Raw genomic sequence first — 17,502 nt, forward strand, 5'->3', positions numbered from 1 at the left:
TTACTGGTTTCCTTTCCAGTACCCTCCAGCCAACAAAACGGTTGCTATGAATTTTTTCAATATTGTTGAATGGTTTGCTTGCTGCTGCTAACTGGAGATGTAGATCTTCACCGAGGGCCTACCACCCGCTCCGGGTATTCGCTCTAACAGATGAAATCATTTCATCTGCAACTATCAATTTTGGTCGGCTCTTGATCAAACGGATGTCACATCTTGGTAACAGTTTTCTTTGGCTCTCTGAGTCATAGCAATCTTGCAAGAAACTGAGATATACTGAAACCTGTAATAATTTGTCTTCCCTTTTTCGGCCGAACACATTCAGGTTGGCAGGGCTCACACGCAACCAAGTCGTAATGAACTACGCTCATTAGTAGCTAAATTATAGAAGTTTAAAATAAAAAGAACTGTTATGGCTACATCAGCAGTTTGTTTCGATTACATCATATGTGACGACAAGTTTTTCGTGAATCGATCAACTCGAAAAGAAACTAGTTAACTTCGCTTGCAGTCAACCACAGGTGTTTTGTTTTCAGCCTCGATACAACTAGACTTTATCAACAAGGAATGCAGTATATATAACTCTATCTCCCATAAGGAGCAGGGAATTAAGGTACTTTGTTACAAATGCATGCTCAGTTTGAGCTGTCCTTTGAGTTGTCTAAAATTATTCCGTCGGCATGTATAAGTGGAAAAGCATTAATCCGGGCGTTCAGAGCCTAGAAATACCGTCTCTTTCCGATATTTGTCCGCTCTTTTCCAAGCATAGAAAATATGGGAAGAAAAGGAAATAAAAAAAATATCTAAGAATAGAAATAGAGCCCGCGGAGACGCGAACTAAGGCCGCGGCGCAAGACTACGTGGATATCGATCACCGCTTTATTTTCATCATGGCACATACTGCACGAGGTTATGCATGTATAGAAAGGGGCTATATACAGATTATTTACTAAGCACTCAGCTAGTGGCTGCACAGCACTAATTCGATAAAAGGCAACACAACTAAAAGGGCGGCAAAGATAGACACGGCCTCAAGAGGTGAAACCAGTCCGGTAGAAAGTCTGTTATGTCATAAACGTCCTAAGTTGTAGCCTGTGATGCTACAACTGAAATATCGCCACAGCCGAACACGCCTCGTATTAAACTCCACCGCACTCTTGCTCTGTGCGTTGCAGAGCGTCGTCTTCGCCAACTTCTATCCGCTCCGTCCCGCTGCACTGCCCGCTCATTGTTGTCTTCTGCGTAGCACAAATTCTTGCTTTCGCTATGATGGGGATGTAAACAATCTCTGCAGATATTTCTTGTCAGCTGTAGCCTGGACATCGCCAGGCGTATCGAATTAATGCTTAGCATGAAATAGTTTCCAGCCGTTTGCTATGTTTTGCTGACTTTTGAAAGGATCTTCATGTCAATATTAACGAAATCGTTTGGCGCCTTTCTCCTGTGTATTTGTTCGATGAATTTCGTTAATCCTACGTTATCTGCAATGCTGAGCCACCTTTATTTGATCCTTTTCTCTGTCGAGCACGACAGCTTCTATGCCTGAGTTCCACATTCACATTCTCACAGCTAACCAGCTACTCGAATTCACACCTGCCTCAGACAGAAAAAGTAATTTAACTTCACCTAAACCATAGCTTATTCTCCTTTTCACTGTTTACAAACACGCGCCTCTGGCGCTCATTGGCTGCTCCCACTAAACTTCCGGCGAAGAACTTCCGGCAGTGTTTTTCAGGCGGCGCGATACGGAGACCCCGACTATCCGTGCGTGTTTTGAGGCTGTGCTTACGTTCATTGTGCGTCGCTTGTACAAAAATAATGTCAATTGATTATTTTAAGAAGGTGGACACCGAGGTGCAAGTGCGGTACTGCGCGAAACTTTCGTTCAGAGGCGAGGAGCTGCCTGACGCTCTCGACGACGACGTTGTCCGGTTCGCCTTTACATCGGGCGCACGAAATCTGCCGCCTGTGACAGCAGCAGATATTTATTTGTATCTTGGGGAAGGCGTGTGTTTTTACACGAACGAACAGTTTAAGTCTTACAAACTTGAAGATGCGTACAACGCATTCATATGCGGGAAGGTGAAGCAAGTGAAATCTTTCAAGGCGGGAGCGCACGGAGACGGCGTTGTTGTTATTGCGGCGACTGTGGAAGCCAGTCAAACGCTTTCGAAGTCTTACAAGGCGTGGTGCATCGTGAAGGAGGATGGAACCGTCGAAAGTGCGCATTTCACTTGCATGGCCGGGTAAGTAGGCGAATCATAATGAGAGCTACAATGCCATGAGCCTTTACCTTGCGTTATTTTTCATTTTTATGAATCAAACCACAAAGAATGGAGACTTTCCCGTTTTCGAAAATTCTGTACTAGTTGCGTTACAGCGCAGAAAAGCGCTACTGTTCGCCTAACTATGCGCGTGTAATGAAATGTTTGCCATACTGCCGTAATTCGTCATTGTAAACTTTGTTTCCAGTGCTAACAGCCGCCCGAGCGCGGCTTTATCGCTTTGCTCGCCGCATGCAGATTTGTCCAGAATTATCTCGTTTTGTTTGTGACACGCTGCCGCATCTGGGCTGTTCTAGATTGTACTTGTCATTTGTAACATGTTATCTGTAACTTTCCATACTGTCTTTAAATTCAACTCGGCCCAGTGCTGTCAGTAGTCTATTTCGAGGATCGCCGAGAGCGCTCGTGATCACCGACGCATATTATTCATTTGTGGGGCGCAACTCAGCCCAATAATCCGTTTGTTCAGGCACCTGTTATTGGTCTCCATGCAAGTCTGCTTTATTAAAGCCACTACTTTGAGACAATATTCATGTCATAGTTAGCCAGATCATTTATCGATGCTTGACTGCATGATGTTGCATTCATCCTAATCGAGTTGCCTTGTGGATGACAAAAGTCGTCAAATCTCACCCTCCAGCATTCTTTTGTACAAGGCATTTAAACTTTTTCAAGGGCCACACTTCTCACCAATAATTACAGTTGTTTGTGAACTTTTTATTTCTCATGTTTCCTACTTATTTTTCAGCCTTGGGGAATGCTGCACACACGTGGCTGCACTCTTGTTTAGAGTTGAGGCAACTGCGCAGTATGGCCTGAATGACCCGTCCCCAACTGATGTTGCATGTAAATGGATTGAGGCATCAAAGGGAAGCACAGTAAGTCTTTGTTTTCATTCTGCCATGAACAGAGTTGTAAGCAAAATTGTAATTGACACTGAACTTTCCACAGGCAGCACCAGTCTCGGAGATTGAATTTTTGAAGCCCAAAATAGGCCGTGCACCACCCCAAGTCAGCGAGGCACCAGACTACTCAGTACCAGTGCTCACGGATGAGCAAGTGTCAAGGTTTCTTCATCAAGTGAAGGTAAGGACTTCTCATTAAATAAATTTTGATACATACGTAGAGAAAGGACACACACAAAAAATGCTCACTGTTTGTGCAACTGTAAAGAACCAGATCCACTGACATTGCAAATAGGGCATTAATTCCAATACTGTTTTTTCAGGAAATTGCACCAAACACTTTGATCCTGACTTCAATCTCTGACAGCGAGGACACAGATTCTGCTCCTTAGACAGCTGCCCTGGAACATGTACGAGTGGGCAGATGCAAGCAACTCTCTGCGAAACCGCCTCTTGCTGAAATATACCAAGACCTCGACATAGACGAGGGAAAAAAAGTGGAACTGACAGCTGCATGCTGTAGTGAAATTGAGGAAGCTACTCGAGGCCAAGCAAGGTCACCAAGATGGTTATAAGAACGTCGAGGGAGGATCACTGCCTCTGTAATGCACCGTGTCGCAGCATGCAGCACAGGTGTAGCAGGCCTTGTTGCGGAGATTATGGGATACGTGAAGACGCCTCAAGTTTCCAACCTGCGGAGGGGCTCCGAAACAGAGAAGAAAGCTGTGCAGGCATTTATAGAAACGGAGTCTCAAAAACATGTGGACTTCAGTCTTCGAGACTGTGGTCTTTTTATTGCAAAGAGCATGCCTTTTATTGGAGCATCTCCAGATGCACTAGTGTCTTGTTCATGCTGTCCAAAATCAGTACTAGAAGTGAAATGCCCTGCAACTATGAACGATGCTTCACTGACGAAGGGCTTAACTAAACTGGCATATCTGAATGAAGACTTGCAGCTCAAGCATAACCATGCCTATGACACACAAATTCAGGCTCAAATGGCTCTAACTGGGCTGTGTCAGGCATATTTTGTGGTATTTACAAGTTCCTCTCTAACAAAAGAAATCATAAGCTTTGACGAGACATTTTGGGCAGCTACTAAACTCAAGGCAGCAAACTTTTTTTTCACCCACATATTCCCGGAACTACAGTCAATGCACATCTTAAGTCAAATCGAACGGGCAAAGAAGACATGTCACTGCCGAGCCACCAAGTTGGGCCACATTGTGGAATGCTCACTCTGTGAGGCAACGTTTCACCTCAAGTGTGTAAAACTTAGACGCACACCTCGACAATAGATTTGCACTGCATGTCAACATAATGGGCAGACTGCTGATGAGTAAGGACAAGGCCAGAGGAGCTAGTGCTGCTGCTTTTCACATTCCCTCTTTGAAGTGTACCGGGTCTGTTCGCTTTACTGAAGTCGTGTCCTCCACAACAGCTGAAAGCGTTGCCATTCAGGCAGCTCTCACGAAGCTAGGGTCTTGTACGGCTCAACCTGTTGTTATCCTGTCGGAATAAAAATCTGCCCTTCAAAGGTTAGAGTGTGGGTTCCCTACTGATGCTTTGTGTCTTAGCGGTCTAAGTTTGTTGCATAATCTGAGCAGCAGAGGCTTCTCTATACGCTTCCAATGTCCAATGGGTGGCCTCGCATACAGGTCGCGCTCGCGCCAGATTATGTAATTTAGTTACTGTAGGTGCCGCTACGGTGGAGCAATTGTAGGCAGAAACCTCAAGGCTAACCCTGTAGCTTACAGCATCTCAACTTAAGCACAAGCTTTTTTTTTTGCTGAACACTCCAAGTGTTATATTTTATCACATTTGAAAGGCAGATAAACACTGCTTGTTTGACAAAATATGTTCACTTCAAGGACTAATGTCGGATGCATTTGTCGGATGTGCAAACTCAAATATAATAGATTTTAAATACATTACGCCTTCACGTCCCAAGCAGGGAACATATAAAAAAACTGATTCAGAAGCAAACAGCAAGTAAAAATTTGAACACCTGCTCTGAGGACAGAATAACTATACAAGCAGAAAACAAAAAGCCCAATTCTCAACATGTGAGAAAAAGCAACAGGAAATACTTAAAAACTGAGTCAAACAATATGCAGTAATTGACTGCAGAGAGTGCAAGAAAATAGAATAAACAAATGTGAAAAGATCAATGTGGGCAACATCAACAACATGAATTATTGTGTACACACAGTGCAGACACATTGGATGTAGTAGAAAAGATAAATACATGCAATGAAAAGCATGGTCACACACACATGAGCACTTGCTGTTCTATCACAGTGTGTGTACACGTAGTGCAGACACACTGGAAGTAGTCGAAAGCGTATGTACACACTATGAAACTATATGCAATGATTGTCAGCATGGTCACACACACATGAGCATTTGCTGTTCCATCACAGCATGTCTGTATTCATATTTCCTCACAGCACCGCACTTTCGTGGAAGAGAGTTATGAAGCACTTCTGCGCTGAGAATTCTTAATGATAGGGGTTTGCAGATTAACTAAAGCAGAGCACACCACCACCACTTTATCTATGGTTGCGAGGTTCTTGTCGCCAGTCCTCTTCACGAAGTTCAAAGGCAGCACAGTCTGGAAAATTCTGTAAACTTTCAATCTTTGTATGGCCCTTTCAACATGGATGCGCACGCTAGAGACTTTCCTAGACGTTGTGACCTCAGCACCAGGTAGCTGGGCACGATTCTTAGTCAGTGATGGCATGAGAAGTGTTGCACCTCGTGCAGCAAACATCTCACCGCATCTAAATCCTCGGTCAACAAGAAAAACATCCCCTTCCTTGACCTTGTCTACGAGACCACTGCGTAGAGTAATCTCCTTGTCAGGCGTCCTGCCTCCCCATGCTTTTGATACGAAAGTTATTGCTCCTGAAGGTGATATTACAACTAGTATTTTTACTATATTATGGTGTTTGTAATGAGAATATGTCTGGCTCCTTGCTGTCATTAATATCGGCCTTTGTATGAATACTTCGGTACAATCAATGATGCCAGTTACACAATAAAAAAAGGGTCCTGAAACGCCGCTGGCCGATTAGCTTGAAGTGTCTGTCGGGAAGGCCAGATTATCAACTTTGTCATGTTTGCAGCAAGAACATCAAGCCATGCATGAAAAATTGAACTGACAGTGCCATTTCAGATGCCAAATCGGCATGACAAATCTTGGGTAAGGAGACCCAAACGAAGTCTCATGAGTACCATGATGAGTTGTGTTTCTGCATCAAGCCATGTGGCACATGACGGCTTCCATGCTGACAGCACAAACTGCAGGAAAGCAGTGAACATGGCTGTGGATATAAACCCTGTGTAAAACTACTGTTTTGGCTGACTGCATTACCACTTCTTTGGTTATAATAGCATGGTTTGTATGCTTGTTTTCAAGTTCAGCAGCCTTTTGCTTAGCTGCTGAACACTTCCTCCAGAGAGGCCAAACGCTGCTTAAGCTGTCATTCTCTTCAATAAGATGGGATATATTCTGCATGCTGAGATCAGTTTCTGTTTCCATGTGGCAATTCTCTACCACGGAAACAGTTGCAGTCGCAGATAGTGCAGTATCATCCGCGTCTTGTCCTGCGCCAGTCGTGTTGAGCCCAGAGTCAAGCACACTTGGCCCAGGATTACATGCAGCAGGTCTGGATGCTTTCTTCAATCCATCCTTTCGAGCAGCGCGTTGGAACCTAGAAATTTTCTGGGCCACATTTCCCGAGGCACGATAAGGAAATATGGAGGGGACATAGTCGGGATGTGTGGGGTCAGATGATGGTTTACCTAAAGAAAGAAAAGAATGTTTGAAAATTAGTAGCCACATGTGCACTCCCAAATGCAAAAAAAAAACAAAAAAACTGGCTGAAATGCACCAAAGCAAAATTGCCCAGGATTTCTCTAGGAAAAGTAAGAAACACTAAGGGTTCCTTGGTATGATTACATACTTTACGTTCGGCATTTGTAAGTAAGAAACTGCACAAAAAATGCTGAATCAAGCGAGTTGGAAGCATTTCACTCTTTTTACCAGCACTTGCAGGCGATCGAATGAATTTCTCCAGCCGCTGAGAATAGTAGAACAAAAAGTGCATCGAATGATACTCCAGCGTTTTTGGATTTCGTCCCTGTAGAAAATTTGATGCAGCGAACGGGATCGAACACACGACCAGAAGGTTAGCAACAGACGCCTGAGCAATCGCGCCAGATATGCGATAAAAGAACACCAACCGAGTTAGGCATTACAACAATAAGATGCTTGGGCCCGCATCGCAGCAAAAACTGCCGCTCATAAACTAAGCATCAACTAAGCGCTCGATTACTAAGCTGGGATACCTGGGTTCGATCCCGGCCATAGCGGCAGAGTTTTGATTGACGCGACACGCGTCTAGAAAGCGACCGTGTGCTGTGCAAATTCAGTACACATTCAAAACCCTCAGGTGGTCTAAATTATTCTGGAGCACTCAACTACGCCGTTTATCATAGGCTGAGTTACTTCGGGACTTTAAATGCCCGTAAATCACACACACTCGCATTGCTGCATGATCGAAACTGCACTGCAAGCGTCACAAGCTGGCTAATTGCCCTGCAAATGGCTAAACGACGCCTTGCACGCACAACTAACCGCAAAACAGTGTTTCCTTACTTCACAGTGCAATTTTTACTGCTAGAGATGCAGCCGCTGATTAGGCGAATGCGGTCGCGACGATTGCCAACCCGCAACGTTCAATCCAGTCAACGTTCAATCTCGAAGCGCACATAAGACGTGCAGGAATTAGTTGCGGCACAAGCAGACATCATAAATCTGTTCTCACCTTGAACGAAATGAGCAGAACAAACATGGGAGCTTTTCGTAGGCATCCATCGGTCCCGCCGAACTGCTGCTATCCAAGCGTTTCTACGCTCGGCGTCTGCCGGAAACCTGAAAATGCGCACCTGCGACAGGAGGTTGGTTTCAGGTCGCAAGCTGCAACCTGGCACACAACAGCACGGTCCACGTCGTGATGGGGTCACGGAAGATGTTTTTCCACCCGAAAACATATCGCAACAGGTCGACCACGCCGTACTTTGGCCGTGCTACAAACACAAAAGAAAAACTCGCCTCGACCCTGCGGCTCGCTCGCTCGCTTCGCGGGGAGACCGGAAGTTTCCTGGGTGTCCATCCGGTTTGCGGCGCTGTGGCGCCCCCTGGCGGTATGAGCCCGTGAAAAGGCGTATACATAGCGCTTCGTGATTGCAAGGCATACGTGACCGCTTGTTACTTAACCTGGAAAAATGGTGTTTGCTTTCGTTTCTTTAAAAGAATCTGCTTGGGTCGGTGAAGTGGCTGGCGATATGCACAACACCATTAATGTGGTGTGTCTCGAAAATCCCACTCAGACTTGACGCTGTACAAATTTTTTTGTCTTGGTGGAACTCACCTGTCACCTGATGTGTAAGGTCGCGTGCGACGTGCCGCCACACGGGTATGTGTCATGCCTGCGCGATGTCACGCCTGCCTGAATTTGTCAACACTCATTCAATGCTAGGTTTCCCAGAAATAGCTCTAGCTATGCAACAAGTACCTTTTCAAATAAATTTTACCTTTTAAAATTTTTGGAAACATGTAGTTTGGTCCCTCTGAGGCTATGACAACTGGCAGCACATTGTGCCGCTGTCAGTAGATAGATAACAAGCCTGAGAAAGTGAATGTCGGAAGTGACAGATATTGAAGTTGGGAGGTGAGTCAGAAAGAAATAAGGCATTGTAGTTGCGCGGTTTGCTTTTTAACTTTTGTCGCAGGTGCGGAGGTGGTCGATTATAAATAGCGGTCGTGGGGGAGCGTCAATTGAATGGTTCTGCTCGCGTTGAAACCGCAATTTTGTTCTCTTTGGTTTCAGAGGCATGTTTTTGCATTTTGTCGTTCTGTTCAGGTAGCACCATTTGACTTCGCTCCGCCAGTAAGAAATTATTTCAGCACCTTACAATCATTTCTCAACATTCAGTCCATAATAGTAGCTCAGCATTCCGTGAGCTTTGTGATGTAGGCATTATTTGAACGGAATGGTTTAAATTCTAAACTGAACCGAGCAATTCTATCCAACGAGTTGTTTTCATAGCACTGTCATAAAGAATAAAGTTTATTGGTGCCATTACTCAAGCCATCACGGAGCCGCCGCGGTAGATGAGTAGTTGTGGTGCTCGGCAGCTGGCCCGAAAAACGAGGCTGCGATCCCGGATGCATTGGTCGCATTTCGATAGACACGAAATTCTTGAGGCCTGTGTACTGTGCAATGTCAGTGCACGTGAAAGAATCACAGATATTCCAAAATATTCGGAGCTATCCACTACGACGTCCCTCATAGCCTGAGTCGCTTTGGGACGTTAACCCCCTAAAACCAAGCGAGGGTATCCCCCCCACAATAACGAGTGAAGTAAAGTTATGGTCTGATGCATATTTCCTTTCGTGGTTCTGTTGTGGGAAAACATTTTTTAAGACTGTCGATATTTTGTTCAATGAAGAGGGCTAAGTCGGGCTGGTTGATGGATGTTGATGCCAACGACTGGACAGCGCCAACGGTACGGAAGAGAACACAGACACCAGCACATGTGTATGCGTTCGTTTCTGTCCCGTCTGTTAGAGCATTTCAGCCGTTACTAGCAACATGTATTTTTTGTTTGCCTACATTCAAAATGGTTCGAAAATATTCAGTTCGCAAGCAAAAATTTGATACTCGCGCAGTATCCTAAGATACTTGCTAAAGAACAACAGTCTCTCGCTTTTTTGTTCTTTGTAAGCCTCCTCTCTTAGTTTGCCCAACAGCCATTTTTATTAAAGCGAATTCAGTCCATGCCTAGCCTCTCAGGCGCCAATACACCCTGTAAAGTCCGGTCGAGACCTCGTTTGGCCGAGGCATGTTTGGCAGTCCATGTTTTTGGTGCTGGCTGGCTCCCCTCTAGAGCAGATGGAGGAGGAGGAAAAAACTTCATTGTACACGAGTGCCTCTTTCTGCGACAGAAAGAATTTTGAGCCGTGAAGAAAATAGGTTGGGGGGCCCTGAAAGGACAACTTAAATCGCGAAGAAAAATTCTGGAAAACCTGGAAGAGCTTCAAGCCATGAAGAAAGGTCACCGAGAGCGCCGCTGTGCTCCTATTGTCGTAAACCGGACCCCACTTCCAACATATGCGGGAGCGCCCGTTAGCTGGCGCCGATGTCTATCACGGACAGATATCGGCGCCTCGCCGAGGTTCGGCGGCGTCTCCTGCAGTGGGCATGCGTAGACCGGTTCTGTCGTATGTTAAGAGCGCCGACTTTAGGCGCGTGCACCAAAAAAACGGCCCTTGGAGCACACTTGCAGAATATCGAGAGTCCTCTACAGTTTCCCAACCGAAACCATCTCTCCTCATGCTAACCCCTTCAGTAAGCAGAGCAGGAAGCGAGAACTTGGTTTGCAAACCTGGATTGCTGGTTCGAAGCAACCTTCCTGTAGTCGGCAATTCTATAAGTTGTCCATTCACTTCTGAGAAAATGAATGCTGCACGTCGGGAGTACCCTGTCGATAGATCTTTGTGTTTTGTTGGCTTAGGGTGCAGTGATGCGAGGCAGATGAGATCATGTGTCTTTGAAAAAGCGTTCTCCGCATTCAAAGTCCACGTGATCACGTTTCCCCGTTGAGGGGTATACGAGCACAGTGACATCACGAGTAAAAGAATAGTGACGGCATGCGTACTCAAAGCAATATGAAAATAAATGGCAATAAAGAATAAGATATCTGCCGATCTGCAGTAGTAAGCGAGTCTCATAATAAACTCCGCATCTCCAACCGAAAATCTTTAATTCTTAACCGAACTTTTCAAAGCCGAATCGGCTCCTTCATCAAGGGTGACTGAGGGCAGTAGCTAGCGTATCTAAGTATGGAGGGGAGGAAGGGGCCAAAGAACGAAAGCTATGATACGAAAGGCGTGGGAGAGGGGAAGGAAGTGGGGAGGGGGTTAATGCTGTTAGTCACGTTGTCGCACTGTGGGGAGGCTGTCAATGGCACCTTTTTTTCGCTGAAGTTCCTGGGCATACACTGGGAGCGGGTTTCCTTTTGTGCGGTTGATGTTGTTCGGGGTGTTTGGATGTGGCAGGATTCCAGAAGGAGCCTTTTGTGGTAATTTGTTTCGGTTACTAGGATGCTGGTTTCTTCGAAGTTGATTCTCTGGTCTGAGTCCTCGGAATGTTCGACTACAGGATTGCAATCTCTTGCGAAGTTGCGAACGTTGTTTTTATTTTGCCAAATTCTTTCTTTGCGGTTTTTGGTTTCGGCACTGTAGCTTGCGTCGCAGTCGGCGCAACGAATTTTGTAGACAATGGCTTGGGCTAGTTCTCTCCGCGGCCGGTCTTTATGGACAGGTAGGCAAAGCGCAACAGTGTTTGTGGACTTGTGCGCAACCTGGAGACTCCCCCTTTTCGGGAATCGGGTGATGGTTTCCCTGACACCTCCGACATCAAGTAGAATGACGTATTTTGGTGGCGGCGTTGGCCTTTGTGCGTAGATTTGCTTGGTGCATGTTGTCGTGATTTATACGTCGAATGGTTTTTTGAATAAAGTTTCTTGGGTAGCCGTTCATGGTGTGTTCTTTGAATATCGTGCGTTGTTCTTTTTTCTGTCAAGTTCTGTGCTTGTTGTGCAGTTAAGACGGAGATTTGCAGTTTATTGTGTCTTCAAACTCAAACAGACAGGCAAATTTGTCAAAATGTTTAGTTTTTTTAACCGAGTCTCATGATCTTTGTGCTCTCTTTAGCGGTGTTCTTTTGTCTTTGATATAGTGGCGTTGGAGACTCGATGCACCGTGCTGAACCCCTTTCGTCGCCAAATGACCTCTGGTGAAATAGACAGTTTGCTCCATCCGACTGTTTTCTTGCCACACAAAGCGAAAACACGTGCTTTTTGAAGCTGTCACCATTTACGTGGCCGCAGAAGGGTCTCGCCCATTCACAATGGTCGGCTATATACATCATACATCTTTATCTTTATTTTCCAGAAGACAACTGGATGGTCTCTTGGGCTAAAAGCTTGACGAGGCCCAAGAGACCATTACAAGGCAGCAGCGTAAAGAATAGAAACATAATAGATGAATAGTACATAGGTAGACAGTAATAGGGAAATAATAAAACAGTTACTGTGACAGGTAATAATGATGTCAATCACATAAAGCTACCAGTAATGAACTGAAACCAAAATAAAACAATTGAAAAGCACATACGCGGAAACAACAAACAAAAATTTATGGATCACAACTGCACAAAACAGGAATGTAATTGTTTTTTGTTCAAGCCCACTGTGTGTCTATATTTGTTTAGTATTGTAGGGAGGTTATGGGTAAGTGACTGATATTTATAAAATGTACGAAAATGAGGAACTGCCCACTCATCAACATTTCTTGTTTGCACGCTAATATTTCGTCGCTCTAAAGATGCCAAGGACTTTAGAAGGTTAGTAACTTCAGGGGAGGAAAAGTAGATTGACTGTAATAGGCTAAATTCATACAACTTGTCTACACTTATGATATTGAATGATTCAAATGCACCCTTTGTAGTTTGCATGGGATCAATATTTGCTATGTAACGGATGATTTTTTTCTGTAAAACCAGGAGTTTCTTTAAATTGGTTTTTGTGGTTGTGCACCAAACTAGACTGCAGTATCTTAAATGAGAGTTAAACAAAGCATGATATACTTGAAGTTTTATCTTGGGTGGAAGTACAGTACGACAGCGCGATATAACTCCTGTAATCGAGGAAAGTTTTTTACGAAGGTGATCAATGTGAGCATCCCAGGTTAGATGTGAGGAAAAATGTACACCTAATATTTTATGGTTGTCAACGATTTCAATTTCTTGGTGCTCATAGGTTATAGTGTGATTTATTTCAACTAATTTGTTTTTAGCGCGGAATATAATAGCTTTAGTTTTAGTGCAATTGATTTGAAGTCTGTTTAACTTGGACCATGTGGATAGCTTAGCTAAAAATTCATTACATTGCATGATTAAACCATCAGCATTAGGGCCAGAAATAAGAATAGTACTATCATCAGCATATATCACTAGTTTTACTGTATTATCAATATTCACCAAGTCATTTACGTATGTATTGAACAACAGCGGACCTAACACACTTCCCTGGGGTACGCCACTCTTTATCGGAAAAAGGGATGAGCTGCAGTTTTTGACAAACACTCTCTGAAACCTGTTGCTGAGGTAGCACTTCAGCAAAGCTAGACACGTGCCGCGGATCCCGTAAGCTTGTATTTTGGATAGAAGAATGTTATGGTCCAGACAGTCAAAAGCCTTGCTGAAATCTATAAAAACAGCCAACGAGAGCAAATTACTTTCTATGTTTCGTAAAATATTTTCTTTTAATGTTAGTAAAGCAGTTTCCGTCGATCTGTCCTTCCTAAAACCGAACTGTGCATTTGTTATTATTTTTTCTTTGTTAAAGAAGTTAGTTATACGAGCAAAAATGATTTTTTCTAGTGCCCTAGAAAATACAGGGAGGACTGAAATTGGGCGATAGTTTGTTGCCAAGTTTGGGTCGCCGCCCTTGAAGATTACAGAAACCCTGGCACATTTCATTTTTTCAGGAAAGACGCCCGAATCGAGTATTAAATTATATATGTAAGCAAGTACGGATGTAAGTAAGGTCAATACATACTTTATCGGCATGATTTGAATGTTTTCAATATCAAGCGCCTTACTGTTTCGGAGCAACATGAAAGTGTTATAAATCTCCTGCTCATCAGTAGGCTGAAGGTATATTGTTTTCATTGAACTAGTGGAGATTCCAGTTGTATCTGGAGGATAGTCACAAGGATTTGCAATACTCACAAAATGATTGTTAAGGTAATCCGCAAGCGCTTTACCGCTCAATTCACCACCTTCATGTGTTAAAACATCCGGAAGGGAACTTTTACGACCCAAAACAGTGTTTATTGCTTTCCATGCAGCATCCGGGCGTTGTCGAGCGCAGTCTGCAAATAACTGCTCATAGTATAAAGATTTGGCTCTCCGAAGCTCAGCGTTTAGCTTATTCCGCAATATTTTAAACTCCTTTAGAGTTTCTTTTGAACGTGCACGCAAGAAAGAATGAAAGTGACGATTTTTATTTTTGATCATTTGTAAGTGTTCTCGAGTGACTATACACAGGCCATAACTACACAGTGCACTCACGTTGCATGACAGGGAACGAAGCAAAGGCTCTGAGGGAAAGCCCTTCAACGTGCCGCCTTTTTCAGTGAGTGAGCAGATGAGAACCACGGCCACTCGATGATGCGGTTCCATCGAGCGGCCGCATTGATACAAACCGCTGCCTCCACACGTTAGTAGAAAAACAGCGGGCTGACGGTGTCGCATTTTTATTGTGGCACTGAGGCTTCAATTTTGTATTTCGAAGTGGTCTATTTGTATGTCTGAAATTTACTTGACCTCAAATAAAATAATCGGAAATGTTTTACGGCCGCGAGTGACTTTCGATCCTGGGGTGGCGAAAACACGACAGTTTTGCTGGTTACTGCATTAGACAACTGCAACATGTCCACAGCCAAAAATTCTGCGTCCCAAAATAGCAGTCTCTTGCGCTAGGTTTTAGATATCATCGTCTTCATCAACTGCATCCGTGCGCAACGGAACCGAACACCGAAACAGCACTGAAAACCGAAGTGCTAGCACTCCTAATTGCATTTGGCGGAACCACGCTAAATCATCCGATATTTGTTTTTGTGGCACTCTTTACCTGTGCCATGCGCTGTACTTTTAACAATGCTGGTGGAATTCGTTAGATTGGTGGAAGGCATTAAACTGATCGTCAGCTGAAACTCTGATGTCCTTTTTGGCAGATTTTTGTCAGCGTGTGGAGAGACCCTTTGCCAGGACTGGCACATTTGCGGTTCTGTTTTTTTAATGACAACCTGCAGACAAAAGTGCATCCATGACCTTTCCGGGCCGTTTTCACAGAGGCGCCGACTACGTCATGTTTCACACTGTAGGGGGCAGAAACACAGCGCATTCAATAAGCAGCCAGGGACTGCGCTCCACGATTCGCGGAAAAATAAAAGGAGGAAAAAAATAAAGGGAGGCAACGGCACAGCAGGGGACCCCTCCCCATTCTCCTTTTCTTCCTCCCCCTTACCATCTGCAACCGGGTGCCCGTGTACCTCTTGAAAAAGAATTTCCCCCTACATAAGCACCTGCTCACATCCTTGACCCTTCGCGTTACCGCCTCTCCCACTTCTTCACCGTTTGATGCTGCGAGCCGTGCGTCTTGTTCTCGTAACCTTTGTAGGAGGAACACTGCCAGAAATTGTGCCCGAATGGTAGAGAGAAATTCGAGGAAGTTTTGGTTAAGACGGTTCCCAATTCTTGCTTATTTATTTTAAAAACAAGCGACAACAGCAAAGGCATATCGCTTTAAGCATGCGGCTCGAGAACGGTGTTTGATTGGTTCCCCAGTGCCGCCGTGTACCTACTGGTTTCCAATGGGCACAAGTTCTCTCGAAGCCTGGCGCTTGGTTTCTTTGAGCTGAAGCTCTCGGAAAATGGTCTTTCACCTAACCTTGTGTTGAAGAAAACAGTCCATCCCATTGCGTTTGGTGCGAGGTTGCCATTGCAGTGGTAAAACTCATCATCAGCAAAAGAAAACATTTCTTAGGAATGGATACCCAAGATTCTTCACTCGAAGTATCATTCAAAACAGAAAAGGATGCAACGAAAACTCTATATGCTAATATGCTAAGGACATGCCGGTGGCAAAATCGCGTATGCAGCTTGTACGTAGAAGGTGTCAGCGAAACCTTTCAGAGTATTCTCTGAAAGGAAGGGATGCAAACTACACATAAGCCGGCCACCATTACCGGACGCCTCCTCTGCCTCTTCAAAGACAGTCATCCCAGAGAGAATGCCTAAGGCGTGGTCATGATGCATTATATACCTTTCTTTGAGTGCTTGGTGTAGTAGGCTGTGGAAACCAATTATGGGACATTTAAAAGTCGCCGGATAGTGTTAATCGTTCCCCGGAAACGGCTCCCTCTTCTTACTCCCGCGGTTTGTGTGCTTATAAAACCCCTGCAACTCCAAGGGTGCCACACCTTGAAGAAGTAGTAGTTTACCAATCACTTCAAAGGCAACGGACATGAGGAAAATATAAAAAGGAAACTAAAAATGTAGCCGGCCTGGCGATTGCTATCTAATCTCTCATGCACCGGAACTCCAACCGGCGGAAATAAAGGCAAATAGAGAGGACAGCAAGAAGTACATAAGAAAGTGACAGAAAAAAAGTAATCAGAAACGGGGGTAGGTTTGAACGCCATATGCTAAAAAAATTAATATCTTCGCGCCACTCGTGCGACAATGCTTATAAGCGCTGTTGCACATATTCGCAAAACGGTAAATTCACTGCATATTCAGTGCCGAGCGCACCTAGCATCCTGTCGTTAATCACTCGCGCGAGAGGCACATTGCACAAGCGGGCGGGATGGAGCGCCCAGCCGCCGCGCTTGAAATTACTAGTAAGTTTTGAAACGTCGCGTCTTCGGACAATAACTTCTGTTCATTTCTCAGCAAATTTAAATCATAATCAAGAATATTTAAGTGGGGTTTGATTCTTGATTGCTGCTCTGGGTAACGGCCTAGTTAATAGCTTACCCTACTGATGGCCCACTCTTCAGAATAGTTTCCAGCACGCCTTTATATGAAGTCTTCGTTAGCGGTTCATAGTTTACGTACACTGTTGACATAATTGCCGAAACTAGCATCGATTACAGCACTGGTAAAGCTCTTATCGACGGCGAGCAATCGAATCGTGGGAGGCACTGTACCAACCTAGAAAAAAATGTTGTGAACTGCCACACACTAATTTTCACATTGGACAAATCACCTACTGTCATAAAACAGAGCATCAGGTTTGCTACCTCTTATAGTGCAGCACTCAGTCACTTCAACGTGTCCGTGCTGCACTTTCACCACATCGACAAAACTTTCGAAGAACTGTCTGCTATTGAGGCTAATAACTGGAGTGTTAAAATGTAGTCATTAATACAAGATGTTAAAATTTTCAATGCACAGTGCAAGAACCATATAAAAGTATCGGTAAGTGAGCTCTAAGTATGAGCGTCCGGGAATTACGCATTTCACTGCATGAAAGAAAGTACCTGGAAGTTTCATTGCTTTGCAATGCTGATGCGCACGCAATTCCACTATCAACTATGCCCGTGTCGTGAGGTCACTGTATGCGCTCAAAAAAATGTACCTGTCAAGCAAAAGAGTCTCCTTATAATTTCCTCT

The 17,502-nt window shown here is 44.5% G+C and overlaps 1 pseudogene; it reads right to left on the reverse strand.

The window, feature by feature from the left end:
- Positions 1 to 5,660: 5,660 nt before the first annotated feature.
- Positions 5,661 to 6,731, reverse strand: LOC144121543 (uncharacterized; annotated as a pseudogene).
- Between the last annotated feature and the right edge of the window lie 10,771 nt (positions 6,732 to 17,502).

The sequence above is a fragment of the Amblyomma americanum genome, chromosome 1 (assembly GCF_052857255.1).
Source record: "Amblyomma americanum isolate KBUSLIRL-KWMA chromosome 1, ASM5285725v1, whole genome shotgun sequence".
Lineage (NCBI taxonomy): Eukaryota > Metazoa > Arthropoda > Arachnida > Ixodida > Ixodidae > Amblyomma > Amblyomma americanum.